The sequence below is a fragment of the Pseudorca crassidens genome, chromosome 10 (genome assembly GCF_039906515.1).
Source record: "Pseudorca crassidens isolate mPseCra1 chromosome 10, mPseCra1.hap1, whole genome shotgun sequence".
Lineage (NCBI taxonomy): Eukaryota > Metazoa > Chordata > Mammalia > Artiodactyla > Delphinidae > Pseudorca > Pseudorca crassidens.
The window spans coordinates 81,834,228-81,857,608 of NC_090305.1; the positions used below are offsets into that span (position 1 = coordinate 81,834,228).

Sequence of the window (23,381 nt, forward strand, 5' to 3'; positions counted from 1 at the left end):
AATCAATGTGATGATAGGAAATGACAGCTCTTAAACCCCACCACCTCAAAACAGAATTCCATTCTTCTCATTAGTAGACCTGTATTATGAAAGAGTGATACTCAATTATTATTATATTTTGAATTTTTTCAATAAAAATGTTGTCGAAATCTGTTTTTTCATTACATCAGTACCTACATACTGTCCTCGACTTTGCCTCGTCTTGCAAAATCTGAAATATTTACTGTCTGGCTCCTTACAGAAAGCATCCGTTGACCTATGGTATAGAAAAGTCCCAAATACACTGCTAGTCATATAGAAAATGCTCAGTAAATGACAGCTATTAGTATAATTAAATCTCCAAAAAAGCTTGGCACTGAAGTTACTCCATTATTTCTTCCTCTTTGCGAGATATTACAATCCTACAGAAAAGTCTGGCTTAATTCTTTGCTGACTTGAACAGATAAAAAAAAAAAAATCTTCCAGTCAACCTCAGCCTTCCCAAGCATCTTCACTTTCTTTCCTACTTCTTGGTCACCAGGCAATAAAAAGTAAACACGAGAGCCTAACAAAGACACTTACAATGTACTGTTTCCCATGCCTCCCTCCCCACTCCACCTCTCATAGACACATATCTTTAAGATCACCTAGTCAAAAAAGGGACAAAATGGGTAAGACAAAGGAGTAAGTCTAATTTCATTTAGATCCCCCTCTGGAATGTCTTTGTAACTGGGCCTACTATCCATCCTACATTTCCCCATCTAACTCCGGATGTGACAGCGGTAAACTGCCCATCTGACACAAATGAACAGAACCCTGGGCAAAGCCACGTATATGACTCCACCATTCACCACATGGCACTAATGCTTCAGCCACGACCAAACTCAATCTGGGCATCTAGAAAGAGCTTCTCATGGATGTAACACCAGGAGCAGTTGAAACATGAGTTCCAACCTTCTCCAACAAAAGGAAAATTATATGGTTGAGTTAAATCGCAAGTTCCCAACCTTTGTGGGCAACAGTGCCAAGTTTCTGGCTCACGCCCATGTCGCTCTGCCAGTCTGGGCCAGCTCCCTCCACCACCCTTCTGCCCCCGACCCTCAGTTGGACACATTCTAATCCGTACAAGAGTTTGGGCTGTGACAAATACCAGGCTTGGGATTATGAAATGGGGGTGCAGGATGAGTGCAGTGGAGGCCCCCGATGGAGAAAGAAGGGGACTCTTGTGGGCATCACGTCTCTCCTGAAGGCAGTCAGGGAAGCAAGGACTGCGCACTGGCACGGGGGCGTGAGTCAATGAATGAGGTGGCAACAAGTGGGACGCTGGGAGGCGGAGCTGCGTCTCTGGCTGGGTGTAGCCTCCTGCAGGTTACCACATCCGGCTCAGCCCACGGGAAGACAGGCCAAGGGGAAAGTCTTTTGGCAAGTGTGGAGGCTCAAAAGGTGTCAACACATCAAGGAAAGGGAGCCTTGGCCAACGGCTTAGGAGGGTGGTGGGTAGGCCAGGGAAGGGATCAGTTCCTTTAGGTGAGCCAAGACCGCTGCTTATGAGTTTGTCATGTTGCAAAGAATCTGAAACAGGCAACTGGGATGGGAGGTGGAGGAGAGAGTTCTTGATTAAAGGTATCACGTGTTTTGTCTCAGCATTAAATGTTCCCCAGGAGGATGTATTAGAACGTCTATTACAGCATTCTCTGTAATAGCTGCTAACTAAAAACTAACCAATTGCCCACCGAAAACTGAATGGGTACACTGGGATTTATTTAACAATGGAATACTATACAACAATTAAAATGAATGATCTACAACAAAATGATTGAACCTCACAAACAGAATGCTGAGTGAAAAAACCCAGGTACAAAAAGAGTATGATTCCACTTATGGCAAGTATAAAAACAGGCAAAACCTACCACGCTAGAAATAAGGGTAGTGATCACTGGTAAGAGGGGGGCAGAAGGGTCGCTGTGGCACTGGTGACATTTTATTCTTAATCTGTATGCTGGGAACATGAGTGTGTTCACTTTATAAGCATCAGATATGTTCACTTGAAAAGACTCAAAAAATATAACTTGGCCTTTGACAGATGGGGAACCATAGTTTGCCAGTCTTGAAAGGAGCCCTAGATATTCTGGGGATGAGGCACCCATATAACTTCATTTGACGATAAGGTTCAAAGAGAAGGGACATGATAATAGTGGTAGTAGCTGTAACAATAGTAAAACTATATAATTATAGTAATAAGCTAATAGATATTCAGTGCTCACCTGTGCTAAGCACTTTGCAAGTATTATCGCATTTAATCTCTACAATAACGCTATGAAGTATGGGCAATGACATCCCATTTTATAGTTGAGGAAACTGAGGTTCTGAGGAGTAAAGACATGCGCCCTGACCCCTGATTTAAGCATGTGGCTGGCGTGCAGGTTGGGGAGAGCTCTTGGCAAAGTGAGAACTTGATCCAGGCCTCCTGACTTTTGAGTCAATATGCCTCTGGGTGGTTAAAAAATGTCCGCCTAGAGATATGTCAATGTCCTAAGTCCTGGAACCTGTGAATGCTACTTTATTTGGGAAAAGGCTCCTTGCAGATATAATTAAATTAGGATTTTGAAAGGAGAAAATTATCCTGACTTATCCGAGTGGGTCCTAAGTGTTATTGTGTAAGTGTCCTCACTAGAGAACGGCAGAGACACAGAGATGTGACACACGCACAGATAAGACAATGTGAAGATGGACGCAGATATTACAGTGATGTGGCCACAAACCAAGGAACACCAAGGACTGCTGGCGGCCACCAGAAACTGGAAGAGGCAAGGCAGGAAGTCTCTCTGAGCCTCTGGAGGAAGTATGGCCCTGCCAACACCTTGGCCTTCAAACTTCTGGCCTCCAGAACTGTGAGAGGATAAATTTCTATTGCTTTAAGCCACCCAGTTTATGGCAATTTGGTAAAGCAGCCACAGGAAACAAATACACTCTCCATCAGCTAAACATCGTACAGCATCATGTAAACAATGTTCTACAAGATGGCCACACGAGTGTCCCTGAGAAGCATCGTGGGATCATACAGGTTTGGGAACTAACGTTAGACAGTTTTCTTTACAGTTGGACTTCTCGGAACCTTTTATGTGTTTACTGTGTCTTATGTGTCTTTGAGAAGGCGGTATGGTAACACAGAATTTCCCAGTCTTAACTGGAAGATCCCACTGACCAGCCCAGGAAAGTGCTGCAGTATGCCATGCTGAAAACACTGCTGAGACCCACGAGGGGACAAAGGTCTAAAAATTTAAGAGGTGTTACTTTGCCAAGCTCATGATTATTTTTTAAAGTCCCCCCCAAACACAGCATAGTAGTTATCAGATCAAGAGTGAGACTGGATGATCTCTGTGGGGCCTTCGATATCTAACAATTTCTAATTCTTTATGTATAACACCAGAGATGGTTCTTGCCCATGGCAGACATTGCTAATCAATCACAGCACACTCCCCTGAGCTCTGAAAGGGCCCCCTAGTCCTCCTTAACCAGAGCTCTAGGCAAATAAAACCTGTGTACTATTTCTGTCCTAGTAACTCAATAGACAGTTCAAATAAATAAACGGTGGCTTATGGGATTTCAGAAATGAGTGTTATTTTCTTCCTGCCCAGGAAGGACAACCTCATCCCCACCGACATGTGTTGATTTTCTTGCCATTTCTAGAACGTACAATCCTTTGCTCTGATTTTTAAAAGAGAACTCCAGCAATGATACTGGATGAGAGCCTTTGGGAGCAGGGAGGGGAGGGTTTGGGGCACTCTACATGCAGTCTAACCTTTGTTCTCTTGGCAGAATTTTCTCCAACAAATTAATATATATATGTGTTTACTGCCTTCTGAGCTCCAAAGCCATTCATGGACGTTGCAGTTGATCTTAAAAATCTTTGCATCCGAAGTCAAATCCCAGAGCAGCAGCTGCGTCTGATTAGACTTCCCTGGCAGGAAAGTTCGGAAGCTCAGGGTCTTCAAAGAAAACCATTAGTTGGGGGTGTAATTTTAAAAGGTGAGGAACCATGAATGCCTCACTCCTACTGCAAGAACACCTTCCTCCGAGGGGTGTACAAACCTCTGCAAGGGGCAACTGTCGCTGACCTTGTTTTATAATTTAAAAAAAAAACAGCTGAAGGTCAGAAACATTAAGTACGGGGATTTAGTGAGGCTATGAGGGTTTTCAGCCGTTCCATCCCCCCAAAAGGAGGAGGGAGTTGAGAAAAGGAGGAGAGTGATAAAAATAATTAAAAAATTTACATTAAGTAACAATTTTCTTGCAGTTGCTATGTCAGACACTGAGCTAGGTCCCGGTCAGTCAGCTCAGTCAGCCCCTACTAGGTGGCAGGAACTGTACACTGAGGATGGGAGTTGAACAACATAGTCCCTGCCCTTCAGGGACTAGGAGGCAGTGGAAGACACTTGTCACACTGAAAAACAAATATTTTATATCTTGAGAAATGCTCTGGACAAAAAGTAACATGGTGTGTGGGGAGGGGGCGGGGCTTGGTGACGCAAAGCTGGGCAGGAAGTCCTCTTGGCAGAATGACATTTAAGCTAAGGATGTCAATGATGAGAAGCTGCCAGCCAGGCAAAGTTCTAGGAGAAGCGCATTCCAAGCAGGAAGAAGAGCAAGTGCAAAGGCCCACAGGCAGGCAGGAACTTGGGTGTGAAGGGCCGTTGTGGCTGGAGCATGTGGACGAGTGTTTGGGAAAGGACACGTCCTTGCAGAGCAGACAAGGGGCAGCTCTGTTAAGGTGGCGGGTAGGGGGCCGCCCCGCAGTTCACGGTGAAGTGTTTGGATTTTACTCGTATTGCAATGGGAAGCTGCTGGAAGATGTTACATAGGGGAGGGGTATGATCTGAGTTAAGCTTTAAAAACACTCGGTACTGGGGAAGGTTATTGGGTAATCAAGGTGAGAAACGATGGTCACACATACTAAAGTTGTGCCTGTAGAGATGATGAGCAGCGCTCCATCTGGGATAAACCTCTTTTCTATCATATTGTTTATTGAGGTGTAATTTACATACAGCAAAATGCATATCTTATGTGTACAGCCTGATCAATTTTGACAGATGCCTCTACCCATGAAACCCACACTCTACCGAGAATGTAAAGCATTTTTTGTACCCAAGGAAATGACTTCAAGCCCCTTTCCCGTCAGTCTTCCCTCTCCCTCCCCCATGTTCAGTGTGGGATATATTTTTGAGATAGAGCTGAAAAGACTCACTTCCCTGGGATGCGACATGGCAGTGTGTGGAAAAGAGAAAGATCCAATATGCCGAAAGTTCGTAGCTCAAACAACGAGGGTGCCTGGAAGTGCCACTGCCTGACGTGGTAAAGGCCCGGGGAGGAGAATAAATCTGCAGTTGTGCTCTGACACATCAGGTTTGAGAAGCTCAATGAACACCTAACGAAGACGCTGAGAAAAGAGTTCAGCGTGTAAGTGTGGAGCTCAGCAGTGAGGTCCAGGCTGAAGATGGAAAGCTGTGAGCCATCGCGTGAAGCCATGGACTGGATGATGTCAGCAAGGGAGCGAATAAAGATGAAACGGAGGAGCAAAGGAGACTGAGGCAAGAGGAAGATGCGGCAATGGGATACGCCTAAACCTGCCGACGCAAGAATAAAACCACAGCAAGGCGGGAACGATGCACTCACACAAATGTTCCTGGCAGGTGGAAGGCAACCTCCGCGTCGCTTAATTTATTTAACCATCCCCCAAACTCTGTAGGGTAGGTCTCATTATCATTCCCATTTCACAGAGAAGGAAATGAGGTTCAGAGAGGTACTGACTTGTCTAAAGGCTAATAAACAGAAGAGCTGACATCTTGACGCGTAGCAGCTTTCCCCCAAGCGCGTACTGCAGCACGTTAACAACTCAGGCTGCAAAAGGGTTCTGGGGTCATATTAGCATGGAAGACGCAAACTCATAGTTAAACAGGTTTCCCTACTCCAGGGCTCAGAGACTTTAATATGCTAGTATGAACTGTGATTCCTCCAAAAAGAGATGTAGGGTATCGCATGTTTCAAATATACATGGAACCATGTTTTCGCTTTCTTGTTTGGAAGAGCCATTCGCCCAACAGGTGTTTCCTAGAACACCGTAGGGGAACCATTCGTTGCTAGAAGGCAACAGGATCACGTCTTCAAAATGTGTTTGAACAAAGTCCAAAGTGTTTCCACAGACATTATGTCACTTGTACCCAAAGGAGAAAGGGCTGACATGAACATTCCATTTAACAGATAATGGAGGCAAAGTGCACGAGGTTAAGTGGTTTGTCCTGTACCACAATCCTGCAGCAATTAAGCAAGAGAAATCAGCCCCGGTTCATAAGCCCAGGGGCAAGAGAAATCGGGTCAGGCCAAGGGGGAATCAAGCAGGAGGCGTGAATGAGGCTCCTCCTGGCCTCTGCCCCTTTCTTTACAACTTTCCCTTGGTATTTGCTTTCGGCAGGAATCTACCTGGGGGGGGGGAGGGTGTTAACTGACGCAGAAGATGGAGGAAAAAGATGGGCTCCAGGTGGGCTCAGGTCACGGGCATGAGGAAGAGGCTTCAGCCCTGTTGGGCGTGTGAACTGTGAAGGGTCTTGTCGGAGGAGCCTGAGGGAAGTGTCTGGAGAGGAGGAAAGAGGTGACACTGGGGACTGGGGAAGGACCCACTGAAGGACACAGACCTGCCTTAAGAATTCCAAAAGCTGGGGGACTCGAAAGCACCTCACAAGTAAATCAATCTGACCTTGAGTCGTCTTGGTTCAGCAGTTAGAGAACTCAAGGCAAATTAGTCAGATGTTTCTCCAGTATGAACGTGAACCCCTACACCCCCATGCAGCCCTCCTGCATCCTGCCACAAGGGGCCCTCGTGGACTGCAGCTGCGTATTGCATGCCAACGTCACAGGGAAGGGTGCAGCAGAGAGAGTCGTGGGGAGGGGTCACTAGGTCCAAACTGTAAAGGGAAGACCACACAACCATCAGAAGCATAAGCGTAAGCTCCACGTATACTGGGGGTGGACAGTCACAGGTTCCAGTCCCCCGCATGGCCACTGAGTAGCTGTGTGACCCAGAAGAGTTACAGCACCTCTCTGAGCCTACCCTTCCTCATCCGTGGAACAGGGATGATAACAGCACCTACTCCGCAGGGTTACTGTGAGGATTTTAAGCGATCAGAAAGGAAAAGCCAAGTGTGTCTCAAGGTAGAGTCCAAGGTCTCACTTGAGATGCTTCTTCACATGCAGATTTCTAGGTGTCACACATACCCCCTGAAGCAGACTCTCTTAAGAATATTTTTATGTGCAGGAAAGTCTAAGAAAGATTGATAAGACACGTAGTCTGTACTTGGCAAAGACTCAGTAAGTTAATAGCTATCATTCTATATACTGCTATCATCAAGTATAACATGTTAATATGAGACCTTTTCTCCAGGCTAGACAGTCCGAGGGCTCAAAATTAGAATTCACCTGAAATCCAGCTCAATAGATATTCACTTATCCTCAAAAGCCTAAACAAAGCCTCAACCACTGGAAAAACTAAAGGTTTTGTAATTACAGCCGCCTAGGTGAATGCAAAGGAATCTTTTGTTAATGTTACCAAGAAATCAAGTAGTCACTTCTTTTTTTTTTTTTTTTTTTAAAGAAAAAGTAGTACAAGGCAAACTTTCAAAGGCGTGATAAGCAATGTCACGTACACACTCCCTGATGTTTGGCATCTTGCCTGGGAAGGTGCTTTGGGAGGAGGAAGACCTTCGTGATGGGTATGATGATTTCTATACACAAGCTGGCTGGTAAAAGTCAAACATGAAGCAATTCTCAAAGGCCTCTGGGCTATACTTGGAGGGAAACCATTCATGAGTTTTCCCAGACACTGAGTCCCACAGTACCTGCGTCCGTCTGTTCCCTCCAGCGTCCCTCCATCTTCCGTATCTTTTGGAAGACATCCAGATACAATCTTTGCAAAAACAAGTCTCCCTCTGCTTGTCACACAGAGCAGCAGGATATGAAAAAAGAACATCACCCCCAAAAACAAACAAACAGAAAACTGCACGGTAATCAAATGCGAAGTATCTTGGGAAAGAATCCCTTGCCATTTAGATTTTGAGAAAAAAATTTTTAAAAAAGCAAAGAAACTCTTTTGGAACATTACATTTAAACTCTCCATACAATTTCCATCAAGTTTCATTATATTCAACTAGGATTGCCATTCTGTGTTTTGGTAGCTGAAAAAAATTATTCCCTCTGCTTCCTCTCACTGACTCGGAATATCACGCTGAGTTTATATGCACCCAGAGCTCTCCTATTTGATTACACAGCTAGGAGGTGCTTCACGTGACCAGGTACCTTTCAGGAAAGATTCAGAAATCTAGCTTGGGGAGCAGAGCGTCTCTAAGATTCGGTTTTCCAAAATTATTGAAAATGGCAGATCTCTGTAAGCACTACACAAAGCAGGGCACTGGACCCCCCGGTTGTCCCTGGACGCCTTTTAATTGCCCGATCTTCACGTCGGGGGTAAACGCAGCACAGAATCACTCTGCCTTCTCGGCAAAGACCATAAATGTCACCACCAAATTGGTGAGTGCTAGTTCAAACCTTTGCCTCTCATTCCTTGAGACATCTGTGTCCCTACGGATAGCAATCCGGGCTTAAAGGAAATCTTGGATAAAGGAGCCAAGAGCTTTTCCTGCTAAGGCTGGTGGGAGGAGGCCAATGGGGAAGTGGGCTCGATAAAACTGTCTCAAAAATAAGTTCCATCTTAAAAAGCTCATGAAGGGACTGAGAGAGTTATTTCAGTTTCTCAAATGGAAGCCCAGCCCCAAAAATAAAAAAAGAAAAGGCTTGTTGAGGGAGAAGCTTGAAAGGCTGGGAGAGGTTGAGGGTATCACTGCAGAAAGATTGCCTGGTAACAGAGCTTTCTTGTATTACACCCAAAGCTGTGTACCATCTGAGGCTGATTCAGGAAAACACTCAAATCTCCTGGTAATTTCCTGCAGACAAGACATTTAATCATCTCCAAGCCTCCACCGCAAGAGAGAGAAAAAAAGCAAAAAACCTAAACCAAATGATTCACACTCTTAAAAAGGAATCTTGCCTTCGGAACAAGAACTGTTTTCTGCTCTTGAAAAGCAGCCACGATTTGTTATTCTAACAAAGTGTTCCCTTCCTCCAAACAGAAATAAAAGTCGCTCAAGGAGGGCCTGTACTGATTTCTGTTCAGCATTTCTTGAAACTTCCATCTAGTCAACAGTTTCTCCTGGCAGGTTCTCAGAAATCCAGGGAGAGCTGGGTAGTCAGTGACTAAGAACACAGCATTATTTTTCTAAGCTTTCCCCACACCCCCACTTTTTGGCCCCATGGGAAGATGTCTTATTGTAAGATGAGCAGAATTAGCTGTACATATAAATTCTTCACTGCTCAGCTCCCTTGACACCTTCATCTGAATTGCCCAACGGCTGGGAAGATTTGGCAAGTGATGATTTGAAAAAGGAAAGGCCCAAATCCTCCCCAAGTGGTATTTGTTCTGTCTGTACATACAGCGCTGTGTCCATCTCTCTAATTACTCAACTAGTTGCACAGATAAAAACATCTGTTGGCAGAAAGCAGGGAACCCAAAGTATACAAATGAGTCACACAACACCCAAACAACTGCAAACAGAGGTAATCCAGCAAAATGAGGGCTGCTACGAGCCAAAATAATTTAATAAGGGCGGAAATGGACTTGGGCAATCCATGCCTCAGACTTTGCTCCAATTCTGGAAGGCTTTTCTTCCAGCAGCCCAGCAGCCTCATCTTCAAAAGCAGCAACAACCAAACCCAAAAAACAAACAAACAAAAACAACCAACCCGCTGGCCCTACACATTAGGCTTCCAAGTTCTTCCTTAGGTAGGTACACATGAGCAAACAGACTGGGGAGAGGGAGGACGCTGAAAACGCATCTTTTAAATAAAACTTACCCCTCCCCCAGCCCAATCCCTATAGATTATTTTGGTTTTAAAATTTCCCAGGATACAGCTGCCCAGGCACCCCAGATTTGCATGATCTCAGGTTAGGTCTCCCAACAGCCAAGAGGGTACATTTGCAATCCTGGGAGAGCAGGGTTCCAATGAACTCCCCCCAACAGCTTTCCCCATCCCACAGACTCTTTTCTCAGAGCTAGGAAGGCCAGGAGAGGGGGGCCTCTCCCCTACTTCCACCCCCAATTCAGAGAGAATAAATGAACAAATTTCAGAGCTGCTTAATTACAGATATCCACCAAGGAGAAAAGCAAGGAATTTTTTAAGTTCTAGGAAAACGAGCAATGAGGAATGTGGGGAGAAACACATCATCTTTTAAAGTAGACCTTCCTGGAGACATGAAACATTTTTTGAGAGTGTAAGGGAAATAAATAAGTAGGTCATTAACAATACATACATTTTAAGTACTTGAAGGAAATGAACTGTAAGAGAATAAATAAAGGCTGTTTAAAAAGCAAGTTCAGGGACGTTTAAATGTTTCCCTCGAAGAAGTCCTAATACAGTAACAACATGATCCCTGTCTCGTGATACTGTTACTATTATTGGTTAATCAAGTGCGCAAAAGCTGGGAGACGCTCAGAAGAAAATGATCCCAAGGCCCCCTCCCCATAGCTCATGACCTCCCCAGTGTCTGTGTGGCAAGGCGCATCTCTCCCAGAGGTTACTGTCCCAGTTTAAGGCCCCCTTTCCCAGAGAGGGTGTTGAGAACCACGAGCACCCGCGCCCCAGTGCCCCCTCCGTGCGCCCTGGCCCTGGGGGGCCACTTACCCGGCTCAGCCTTGCATCGCTCGCCGCTGCGGCGCCTCCACCGCCGGGAACTAAAGGGCTGGGGGGAAGGGGCCGCAGACCCAGGGGCAGGGGATGCGGCTGCGGCTAAAAAGACCAGCGGGGCGTCGGCCGCCAACTGCCCGGAGCCAGAGGGGGCCCTGCAGGGGCTCCGCGCAAGGGAGGTGACATTCCCGGGGCGCGGTGGTGGCAGCTGCTTCCCTGCGCAGCTCTGGATCCAGGAAAATCGCTCAGGTCCCCAGGAGGGACGCTTCCAGCTCTCCAGGCTGCCTCCCAGCTGCTTAAAGGGACGCCTCCCCACCTACCGCTGCGCTTATTGGTGAAAATTCCAAGCTCCAGGCCAATCCTAGGCCTGTTCCCAAATTGAGATTTCAATCAAGGGAGCTACTGCTTTAAAATTAGAAAAGGCTGATGGTGGGGGTGGGGGTGGGGGGGGCGGGGGGTTCAGCCACCTTTCCTCAGAAGCAGAAGGACACAGGCCCTGTGGCCCTTGCACGTGGAGGTCCCCAGAGCTGGCAGTGGCTGCAAAAGCAAAATTATGGTGTACAGGAGAATACACAAGGAAGGCAGGGAGCAGGCTGGCCCTTGGCCTTCACCCCTTCCATCTTACTCGTCCATCAAGGCTCATCCAATTTATCACAGATTTGGAGACCCTCTATTGCTGGGAAGAACCCCCCAGCTAGGCGCTTCTAAATTCTCCCCATTATTATCCCCTTCCCGGGCACTCATCACAGTTTCACTTGTTTTTTTTTTTTTTTTGCTTAATCTGTCTCTCCCTTTACACTGTAAATTCCACCACAGCAGGGATGTTTCCATTCCTCATCACAGTGTTATTACTTCCTGCCTGGAACACTGTGAGCTCTCAGTAAATACTTGCGGACGGAATAAATGAATGAATAAACAAAGGAATGAACAATGATACATCCTATGTTAGCTGTGACAAGTGTTAATTAAAAGGCAGTATTCAAGAGGCCAGGTGTTTCAGTGATAGCCTCCGCCTCTTACTAGTTATATAACCTGTGCCATAGTTTCCTTGTCTGTAAAGCATGATCATGAAATCTCCCATCTCACAAGGTTGTTGTAAAGATAGTATTAGCTCATATCTGGACCACATGATGTGCCCAGTCAATAGCTACAGGCTATTGGGACAGTCAAGAGCTAGTGTTATTAATGAAATCAAAATACATTTCCTGGGACTTCCCTGAATCCGCCTCCCAATGCAGGGGACCCAGGTTCGAGCCCCGCTCTGGGAAGATCCCACAGGCCGCGGAGCAACTAAGCCCGTGCGCCACAACTACTGAGCCTGCGCTCTAGAGCCCACAAGCCACAACTACTGAAGCCCGTGCGCCTAGAACCTGTGCTCTGCAACAAGAGAAGCCACCGCAGTGAGAAGCCCTTGCACGCAACAAGGAGTAGCTCCTGCTCGCCACAACTAGAGAAAGCCCATGCACTGCTACAAAGACCCAAGCAGCCAAATTAATTAATTAAATTAAAAAAAATACATTTCCTGGGGGGTTGGGATGGTCTGACTGCTGGTTTGGCTTCTTGGTGAGTATTAGCCATTCACGAAACAGATGTGAATTCAGTGCCGACTCAGAGTCAGGTCCTGTGCAAGGTGCTGAGGTCACCAACTCTTAGTGAGTGGGAGCGAGCATTAGGGTTTCCCAGAGATACAGAACGAGTAGGATAGAGAGAGAGATGCGGAGATTTATTATAGGAATTGGCACCCATGGTTATGGAGATAGAAGAGTCCCATGGTCTGTAGTCTCCAAGTTGGAGAACCAAGAAAGCTGGTATTATAATGCAGTCTGAGTACAAAGGCCTGAGAACTGGATGCCAGTGGTGCAAGTCCTGGTCCCACTCCAAAAGCCTGAGAACCAGGACTGCCAATGTCTGAAGGCAGGAAAATATGGAAGTCACAGCTCAAGCAGAGAGAGCAAATTGATCCTTCCTCCGCCTTTTTGCTCTATTCATACCCTCAATAGATTGGACGACGCCCACCCACATTGGTCAGGAGGACTCTTCTGTAGGAAGTCCACTGATTCAAATGCTAATCTCTTCTGGACGCTCCCTCACATACACACTAAAAAATAATGTTACCGGGGGATTCCCTGGTGGCGCAGTGGTTGAGAATCCGCCTGCCAATGCAGGGGCCACTGGTTCGAGCCCTGGTCCGGGAAGATCCCATGTGCCGCAGAGCAACTAAGCCCATGCGCCACAACTACTGAGCCTGCATGCTGCAACTACTGAAGCCCACGCACCTAGAGCCCGTGCTCCACAACAAGAGAAGCTACCGCGATGAGAAGTCCCCACACCACAACTAGAGAAAGCCCACGTGCAGGAACGAAATCCCAAGGCAGCCAAAAATAAATAATTTATTTAAAAAAATAAAATAATGTTACCAGCTATCTGGATATCCCCTAGCCCAGTCAAGTTGACACATAAAATTAATCACTGCAGGGTGGGGGACAGGACAGAGAAAGAGACAAAGAGAATTATGTTAAATGATACTCAGCAAAGACATATGATCAGGAATGTTTATTGTAGGACAGCTTATAATATCACAAAAACTGCAGATGATCATCCAATAAAAATAGGGGAAATGGTAAAATTATGGTACATCTATTTCATGGAATACTATACTGTTATGAGAAAGAAGAGGCAGAGTTAAGTGCACTAATAAACAATGAACTCCAAAATACATTAGTAAGTACAGTGCAGAAGGTAAAATATATCCCTGCTTGAATAAATAAATTTCCATGTATTGTATACACATATGTATGCTCTATGTGCATAAAATGCTTCTAAAACTATGCCTAAGAAAATGATAAAGGTTATTATACCTGGCAAGGTGGTTTGAGAACTAAGCAGGTCAGAGATGGAAAGGAGACTAATATTTCATCATATATTCTTGTGTGTTATTTGATTATTTTACTATGAACTTGTAATAAGCTCCTATTTCTGGCAAGATGGCAAATGATGCAGCCTGAAAATTCCAACCCTTCAAAGACCCTAGATATGCTAGGTAAAATATTACAAAAATGATTTTAAGGGCTTAGCTGACTCACAATTAAGAGAGTACCCAGGTGGTAGAAATAAAGAGGTAACTAAAAACAAGAATGATGAGCATGCAAACTCATGCTGGGGCTATGAGGTGGAAGGGAAGGTGGCTGGCAACAGGGGAATGGTTTGTCTTAGTTCCCTAGGGGCTAGGATTTGAATGCCCAAGCAGGACAGAATATGAGGCCTTGGAACAAGGAGAAGCAGGAAGTTGTTAGTAGACCCCTACAGAAAACCAGGAATGCTCCCTGAGGACTGCACCCTCAGTGAACAAATGGATTAGAAAAATTGTCAACCAACCCAAGGAAACTTGTCTTTCTATCTGTGTTCTGAGCAGGAGGGAAACGTTTAAGTTGAGAATTAGAAACACTAGGCCTATGCCTTTCTTGAGAGTGGAGTATGAATAACCAAAGGCAGAATCAGAAAACTCCAAATGAACCATTAATATAAACTTTGGTCCTGTTCACGATATGCCAAGAATTCCCCCACAGAAGAAATGAAAAACTGCCCTGGAGAGTCAGTCCTGAAACCTGGGCTAAAACTGGCCCTGCAAAGCATGAGCTCCCAATAGTAAATTACAAAACACAGAGTCAAAGGTCACAAGTCAACAAGCATGAGGATCAGAGGCTCAAGAGTTAGAGGTCGTAAAACAACACTTTGGAAAAGAACATTAATAAAATTTAAAACAGTTAAACACAAAAACTCTACACATGAAACTCTTAAAAAAAAAAGACACGATGCCTCTCTCTCCCCACAGAGTCATTAAAATTGCAAACTGAATGGAGAGGTGAAACAGAAGGCTAAATACTGCTGAAGAGAGAAATACAGATCTCAGTGCATTACACAAGATGAAACACAAAGGGATAAAGAGGTGAGAACTACAAAAATGAGGTTAAGAGATACAGAGGATAGACTGAGAAGGGCCAACATATGTCTAATAGGTGTCCCGTTGGGACAGAAGAGACATTCAGAAGAGGCATAATGGCTAAGAATTTTCTAGAATTTATAAAACTCATGAATCTTCAGATTCAAGAAGCACAGGGCATCTCAAGCAGGATAAACATAAGAACATCTGCATGTATTAATAACTCATAAAAGTACAGTTAATAAAAAATCTGAACTGAGGAAAAGGGAAACAGTTTGATAATGCAATGACAGAGTTAAGCAGAAGGCACTTAGTAGTATTAAAGACAGGCAACTGTGCCATTCCACATTTTGAGATGGACTATATCTCCTTGGATCTTTTATCCCCAAATATAATGAATTCTGAACTATAGAAGGTTCTTACAGGCCTAGCTGTACATTAATATGGCTCCTCTGTACCAAGGTGAAGTGGCAGAGAACTCCTGGGAAAACTGTATTCATTCAGCCGTTAAACAAAAGCGGCAGAAAAAACCACACACACACACAAAACAAACCAACAGAAACACAAAGCCCCTGTCCTCAGGAATCTGACTCTGGTGGTAGAGGAAGCAGATAAACAGATGGAGAGTGTCATCATAAGGGAGCATAAACGACTACAGAAACACAGAGGAAGAACATCTCAACCAGCCTTGCAGAAAAGTGGTACCTGATGGAAGGCTTCCTGGAAGGGGTAACATCTACACTGAGGGAATTGGTACCCTTCGGAGGAAACACTTTAGAGTTAGGCTTGGCTTTAAATCCCGGTACTGCCACCTATCACCTAGAGACTTTGGCCAAATTATGTAACTTCTCCAAGCTTCATTCACCTCATCCGTAAAATGGAATTCACAGCACCAGTCCTGGGGTTGTTTTGAGGTTTAGGGATAATAAATGTAAAGCATTTAGCAGAATGCTTGGCCTAAAATTGATACTTACTAAATGGGTAGCTCGTGTTATTATTAGATGAAATTCAGTGCCTGGGTGGGAAAAAAATGCCTTCTGGTCTTTTTTGTTCTTTTTCTGCGGTACGCAGACCCCTCACTGTTGTGGCCTCTCCTGTTGCGGAGCACAGGCTCTGGACGCGCAGGCTCAGCGGCCATGGCTCACGGGCCCAGCCGCTCCGCGGCATGTGGGACCTTCCCGGACCAGGGCACGAACCCGTGTCCCCTGCATCGGCAGGCGGACTCTCAACCACTGCGCCACCAGGGAAGCCCTGCCTTCTGTTTCAAAAGGTGATTTTCTTCTGAAAGCCGAAGAAGACAGAGGCTTCAGCCTATTTTCATGAAACTATCTTGAAGACCATTGAATATTTACTGAATCTACCCTGCAAAAGTAACATTATCATGCTATCAAAATTTAAAGAGTTATCCAATCTGGTCCTTTTAATAAAGAAACTTAAAATACAGTTCTCCCAAAATAATTAATGAAGGCTGCATATGTTAAGTGTCAAATATGTGATTCTCTTCTGTGATAAATCCCAAAACCGTGACAGAATTCTTCTCTTTATCATGAAACCTTCAGATTCCCAACCACAAATCAACTTGAAAGAATTCAGAGTCCAGCAGGGAAAGACTGGACCCTCCTCAGTATTACTCAACACGTTTATGAATGACCTGGACAATGGATGGAGAGGGAACTTGTAAAGTCCAACCAATGATGCCAAGTTGCTGGGTCCTGCCAGTGCTCAGCAGATAAGAACACAGAGCGATACAGCCAATCTGTAGGAACGGCCTGAGTTAAAGTAGAGAAATTCAATAATGGCAAGGGTTGCACCTGCCCTTTGGAAGAAGCACTGAACTGTGCAGTCTTAGAGAGGGAAGAATTGGCCAAGGCCAAGCTTTCCATTCATTTCTTCATGCATCATTTAACAAACATGTATCTAATGTCTACTAAGAGAAAAGGGTTTGCCTTATAGGCTGGGTAAACAAGGAAAAACATGAATAAAACATGATGCCTGCCTTCAAAGAGCATAAACGTAGTGATCTGAAATCTTCTTCACTTGAAACTGCCCATGCCCTCCAACATCTTCCTGCTACCATGCCGTGGTGATCTGACATTTATAAACCATCCTAAGTTTGCACTAGAGACTAAACCCCATCATGTTTCACAATGGCAAATAGATTTCATCTCTTGGGCTAACACCGATTGATTAGTAGTGGATTCCTGGAGTGCGATTTGATAAGAAGTCTGAGGCTACATATGGCAGGAAAGCATGCTGTGATTGATTAGTGATGTCTGTCATGTGGATGGAGAAGGAGTGACAGCACTAGTGCTATAAATCTGACATCTCCCATCTAGTCCAACCCCCTCATTCCACAGATGAGAAAACAGAACAGATCTTTCTTTCTTCCTTTTTAAATTCAGCAACACTAGCAGGGGCAACCGAGGAGAACCTCCACATCTGAAATGTTGCTGAGAGAGAAAAAAAATCTAGAGCTTGGAATATTTCTGATGAGCTTTTAAGATATGCACTCAAATCCTTTAGCAGCCTTTGTATTCTGCAGCAAACAGACTAAATGGAGAAAGCTACATGCTTTGATCTCCTGGTTAGCTACAAACAGCATACCTCCCACCCCACTAGACACACACAAAACTACATAAAACATATATACTTTGAGTATGCTTGAGGATTTAAAATGCACTGGGGGACAGAAATGTCTATAAAATGAATATATTTCAGAAATACCAAGTGAATGAAATACAGAGAACAGCAATTAACAGGTTATTTAAGAAAGAACAAAGATTTTTATCATTTTATTCGGTTAAATGGTACCGATATCATCAGCCAAAGAAAGGAAAAGAAAAGCTCTTATTTATTTTCATAAGACACTTTATATCCTGGGGACTCTGTAACACTAACTAAGGAGATAGAGTCTGTCCCTGTTAAGCATTTCCACACCCTATCTATCAACACTCACAACCATCACCCGGTCCTATCACAAAGAATCCTGGCTCATTCCCTTCGAAGGACAGAATGGTATAAAGGGACAACTGATAAGCAGGAAGCCCAACCCCAGCCTGATTCAGATACAAAGAACAAATTGTAGCATTCGATTAATAGGCCAGCTCTTCTGTCATGCTAACTGCAAAGTGAATTCTATGGAAAACCAACTCCTTGAGAAATAGGTCTAATTAATTCAGTTACATAAACTCCAGTGAAATATTAGGGGGAGGAGATGGGGAAGGGAGGAAGGGAGGAAGGGAGGAAGGAAGGGAGGGAGGGAGGGAGGGGGGAAATGAACAAATGAAAATAAATGATTGAGAGAATGTGAAGAGAATGCTCTGGAGATCGCTGGGTTTACCTGGGGGCCCCAAAACATATGTTCTGACTTAAGGTGATAGGAAACCTACTTACATTTCAATCAAACACTTTGTTGAAGGCTTGGGTAAGATATTAAAAGATGAACAACTGGGAATTCCCTGGCGGTCCAGTGGTTAGGACTCCACACTCTCACTGCCAAGGGCCCACGTTCAATCCCTGGTTGGGGAGCTAACATCCCACAAGCTGTGCAGTGTAGCCAAAAACAAAAAACAAAAAACAAAGATGAACCACCACCAACAACCCTTTAACGCATACGTTGGTCAGATTAGTTTTTCCCCACAAAACTCACTCATTTGCATACCACCTTCAGGATTTCTGCTAAATCTGCTTCTGCTAAATACCGTGTTCATGATATGTCATATTGAATGTGCCTTATATTACTATTTATATTGAATAAACAAGTTGTGGGACATCCAGACCATGGAATACGACCCAGTGAGTAAAAGGACCGAACATAAGCAACAAGATGGATGAATCCCAAGTACGCAGTGCGGAGAGAGAGACGGCAGACTGAGAAGGCTGCATATTGTATGACTGCCTCATGTGACGTTCCAGAAGAGGCAAAATTATAGGCACAGAAAGCCAAGGGTTGGAGACGGAAGGTGGGATTGAGAAAAATTTAGAAGGTGATAGAGAACTGGTCTGTATCTTGGTTGGGGCACTGGTCACATGACTGGATGTATTTGAAAAACTCACGAAACGGTAAACCTGAGAGTAAATTTTACTGTATGCAAATCTAAAGAGTGAAAAACAAAAACCCGAAAGTTAAAAACATCCCTCGTATCACTTTGGCTTTAATTATTCCTGTATTAAGCATTTTCCTATTGTTTTGTTTCTGTAAAGATGTTTAACAAATTACTCAAAAAACAGTTACTGAGGAACTGTGGTGTGCCAGAGGCTATGACCATGACATTGTTCCTTCTCAACTAAAAAGGGAGATGATCAAGTTTTAGAGAAGCACCAACTCTAGCACCTAAGTGAGATCTCCTTGTTGATGTACTTACAAAGTTTAGAACACTGAAAAGAGAACTGTTTTTAACCGGGTAACTCAATGTTAGTTAATTAATGGATTCTGGACCACCCCAAGCCATCTCACGTTCTGGGAAACAGCGCTAGAAACTGGAAGCTCCATGAGGGAAGGGATTGTGTCTGTCTTATTCTGCACAGTAATCCTCAGCACCTAACACAGCAGACACTTGACAACCATTCACAAAATGAATGAAATAAACCATTCAGTTGTATCTCACGCTCCACCCCTGCAGAAGAGAAAACTCCTGAGGCAGTTCAGTTCATCAGTAGACAGCTGGATCCTGGATTAAGTTCTTGCTTACAGTAAGCTGGCAGCCGATACGCCACCAATGTGGATCACAGACAGCCAGGCCAGCTAACTCTTCCACTCAGTGTCTTTCAAAACCCTGAGTCTTTATCTTCTATCAACCTCCTTCTATGCACGGTTCCTCATGGGACATGGCTTCAAACCAACGCTTTTACATCCCAGCCACTTAAAAATGTGACACTTCAATTAAATGAGGAGGAATTATTGTCAGTGCTGCTCGGTGAGATACGGTCCCGTAAGAAAATATCCATGCTTTTTAGAGAAACCTGTTTAGGTATGTAAGGTTAAAATAACATGATGTCCGAGATTTGCTTTCGAATACTTAGGAAGGAGAATAGTAAAGGAGGGGGGAAAGAGGGAGGAACCGTAAGCCAAAGGAAAGAGAGATCGATGAGGGAAATGTAGCAAAATTTTGATAATTGTTAAATCTATTACACAGGGATTCATTGTACTATTCTTTCTACTTCTGATTATGTTTTAAAATGTTCTTAATAACGAAAAACTTGCAAGCATGATTTGACCAGGGCAGAATAGGGTGGGTTTATGCCCTTCTCGTTCCAGATTCGGTGCTTCTAAGATCATATTAACTGGATTCTCACTGAGCTGTTGACCAAAACCTGTATAAATGTAGGTCGTTTGTTTTTCTTTTCCCTTCACGCATCTCTCACTAGACTCTATCTACTTTATTCTACACCTGGGTAGCTGGGTTTCTGGCTCCAAGTGCAGGTCTGTTCTTTTTTTATTTTTTAATTCAGCCCGTCATCCCTGTTCATGCTAGAATTTGGGACTCTCAATCTGCTTCCTAATGCCAAGTATCACCAAGTACATTAGTTTCCAAATGCCAGACTATGTGTATGTAAGGACCATCTGCGATTTTGTCAATTCTGCAGATTCCTGGACCCCGACCCTGGAAATTTAAATTCATTATGTTTGGGATAGGGCCCAGAACTTGTATTTTTAAAGCTTTCTTAAAACCAAACTAATATATTCATTACTTCTCCATTATATCATCAAGTACATTAGAAAAATTGATGAATGATACCTAAAGATTGACCAGAATCTCTTCATTATTACATTTGGGGGAGGGAAGAAATGGAAATATTTCTATTATCTTTGATTACTATCCCTAAATTGAAAAGGCAAACTTCCCAGTTCGCAGGGGAAACGGATGCCTCTCATTTCCCCTGAGCATTTCTAACAGAGGTAATCTGTATGATATGACGTCTAGGTATCAGCATTTTCATTTTCTGGGTCTAAATCTTGACATCTCTTTTCTTGGTGGTTATGGGAACATTCTGGCCCTGCCTTTTCAGGTATATTACTTTGGAGGTGTATGCCACATTCAGCCATGCTCACCTGCATCCACTGTTTTTGGAAAACAAGGAAGCATTATGCAAATGAATACGCCCCTCCCATTTTCTCCCACTCTCTGACTATACGGGAACTCTCTCACGGAATCCTTGCAACAGACCTTTGAAGCAGTAACTACGAAGATCCCCATTTTTCAAAGGAGGAAACTGAGGCACAGAAAAGTTAAGTAACCTACCTCTAGTATACACAACTTGTAAGCAGCTGGGATGGGAAACTGAGAACTAATGGTAGTTCACTTCTACGAACTTTTCAGGCGCTCAGACATTTTATCCATTCACCTGTCCACCTGACACTTATTGAGCGCCTACTTTACACAAGCCATTACAGCAATGAGCTCTGGGTACATAGATATAAAAGAACACAACCCACACTCAAGAGTAACGCAGTCTGCGGGAGAGAGACAGATCTGTTATACATACACTGATAAAACAGAGCACGGAGCGATGTACCCTGGGTATGAAAAAGTACTGTGGAGTGAGTGACCTGGACCAACACAAGAAGGTGATGGTAGCAGCAAGTCTCAAAAGAATGAGGAGGAATCCTTGAGGTCGAAAAGGGGAGAAACACACTCAGGCAGATGAAATTCAAGAGAAGCGCATTCAGGCTTGAAAGAGACCCGAGAGGGGCAGGAAGGCGACATTTTGTAGAGCTAATCAACCTTGGCAGTATTGACACTGGGGGCTGGATAATTTGTTATGGAGGCTGTCCCGTGCATGTAGGATGTTGACCAGCATCCTTGGCCTCTACCCACTAGATGCCACTAGTATCCCTGATAGTTATGATAGCCCCAAATATCTCCAGATACCACCAAATGCCCCTAACCACAGATGCAGCCCATGGAGAACCCGGACTCCTGGGAAAGCCTGCCTGTATGCATGAAAAGAAAGAAGGGCAAGAAAGGAGAGTTTGCCAGTGACTGAAAAAAGCGAGAGGGAGGTAGTTTGGGCCTAGATCATGAAACAAGCCAGCCAATCAGGCCCCTCCAATTCTACATCACCATCTGGCCACTCTGAAGTTCATTTCCTTTAAAAGGGCCTCCTCCCAATTCCAGGCTGCGCGTGCAATCCACTTTAGAAGATATAATTTTGATAATTACTTTGGTTTCCAGCTTGGACACGTAATGCCTACTATCTAACCATGTAGGAGGTAGAATTCTGAGATGGTCCCCAAGACTCCTGCCCTGGGGAATACACATGCCTTCTCTCAATTTTTCAAACACTAACCTAGGTACTGCTGCAAAGGAATTTTGCAACTGTAATTTGAGGTCCCAAATCAGTTGACCTTAAATTAAGGAGTTTATCCTCAATGAGCCTGACCTAATCCTATCACCCCTTGAAAGAGACTGGGATCTTCCTGGACACACAGATTGAAAGGGTGAGGGGCATTTGATGTAAGAGAGATTCTTAGTCATTGGCTTTGAAGATGGAGGGGGCCACATGGCAAGGACCTAAAAGTTGCCGTTAAAAGCTCTTGGTAGAGCCACTATGGAGAACAGTATGGAGGTTCCTTAAAAAACTAAAAAAAGAACTACCATATGGCCCAGCAATCCCACTCCTACACATATACCTGAAGAAAATCAGATTTCAAAAAGATACATGCACCCCAATGTTGACTGCTGCACTATTTACAATAGCCAGGACATGGAAGCAACCTAAATGCCCATCAACAGAGGAATGGATAAAGCAGGTGTGGTACATACATACAATGGAATATTACTCAGCCATAAAAAAGAATGAAATAATGCCATTTGCAGCAACATGGATAGACCTAGAGATTGTCATACTGAGTGAAGTAAGTCAGACACAGAAAGACAAATATCATATGATATCGCTTATGTGTGGAATCTAAAAAAAGGGTACAAATGAACTTATTTACAAAACAGAAATAGAGTCACAGGTGTAGAAAACAAACTTACGGTTGCCAGGGGATAAGGTAGGGGAGGGATAAACTGGGAGACTGGGATTGACATATACACACTACTATATATAAAAGAGGTAACTAATAAGGACCTACTGTACAGCACAGGGAACTCTACCCAATACTCTGTAATGGCCTACATGGGAAAAGAATCTAAAGAAGAGTGGGTACATGTATATGTGAAACTGAGACATTTTGCTGTACACCTGAAACTAACACAACATTGTAAATCAACTACACTCCAATAAAAATTAAAAGAAAAAAAAAAAAAGCTCTGCGGTGACAGCTGGGAAAGAGGGACCTCAGTCCCGCCGCAAGGTACTGAATCCTGCCAACAGCTCGATGAGCTCGGAAGATGAGCAGATGAGAATGCAGATGAAAACGTCTTGATTTCAGCTTTTTGAGAATCTGAGCCAAGAAGAAAACCACACCCTGCCCCACGGCACCACGAGATAATACATATAGGTATTGTCCGAGGCCACTAAATGAGTGGTAATCCACTGTGCAGCCACGGAAAACGCAACCTAGACCCCTCAGTCCTCCAAGGTCCCGCTTCCATCCTTCCTTCTCCATGAGGCCTCTCCCCGCTCCGCGCAGAGGGCAAGCCAGGCCACTGCAAGTTTCCCCAAATCACCACTCTCCTTCTCATGCCGATTCCGCTGTCCCAAAGACTTGATGTGACATTTCACA

General features: G+C 44.3%; 1 protein-coding gene across 3 annotated transcripts in view; it reads right to left on the reverse strand.

The window, feature by feature from the left end:
- The window catches only part of PRICKLE2 (prickle planar cell polarity protein 2), a 342,665-nt gene that overhangs the window by 160,331 nt on the left and 158,953 nt on the right, over positions 1 to 23,381 (reverse strand). The window contains exon 1 of one of the 3 annotated variants that reach the window (XM_067755085.1): positions 10,765 to 11,132. The exons of the other annotated variants lie outside the window; for them this stretch is intronic. The gene's annotated coding sequence lies outside the window, so the exon portion shown is untranslated. Of the gene's footprint in view, positions 1 to 10,764; positions 11,133 to 23,381 lie in introns of those variants that run through there. 3 annotated transcript variants of the gene reach the window in all.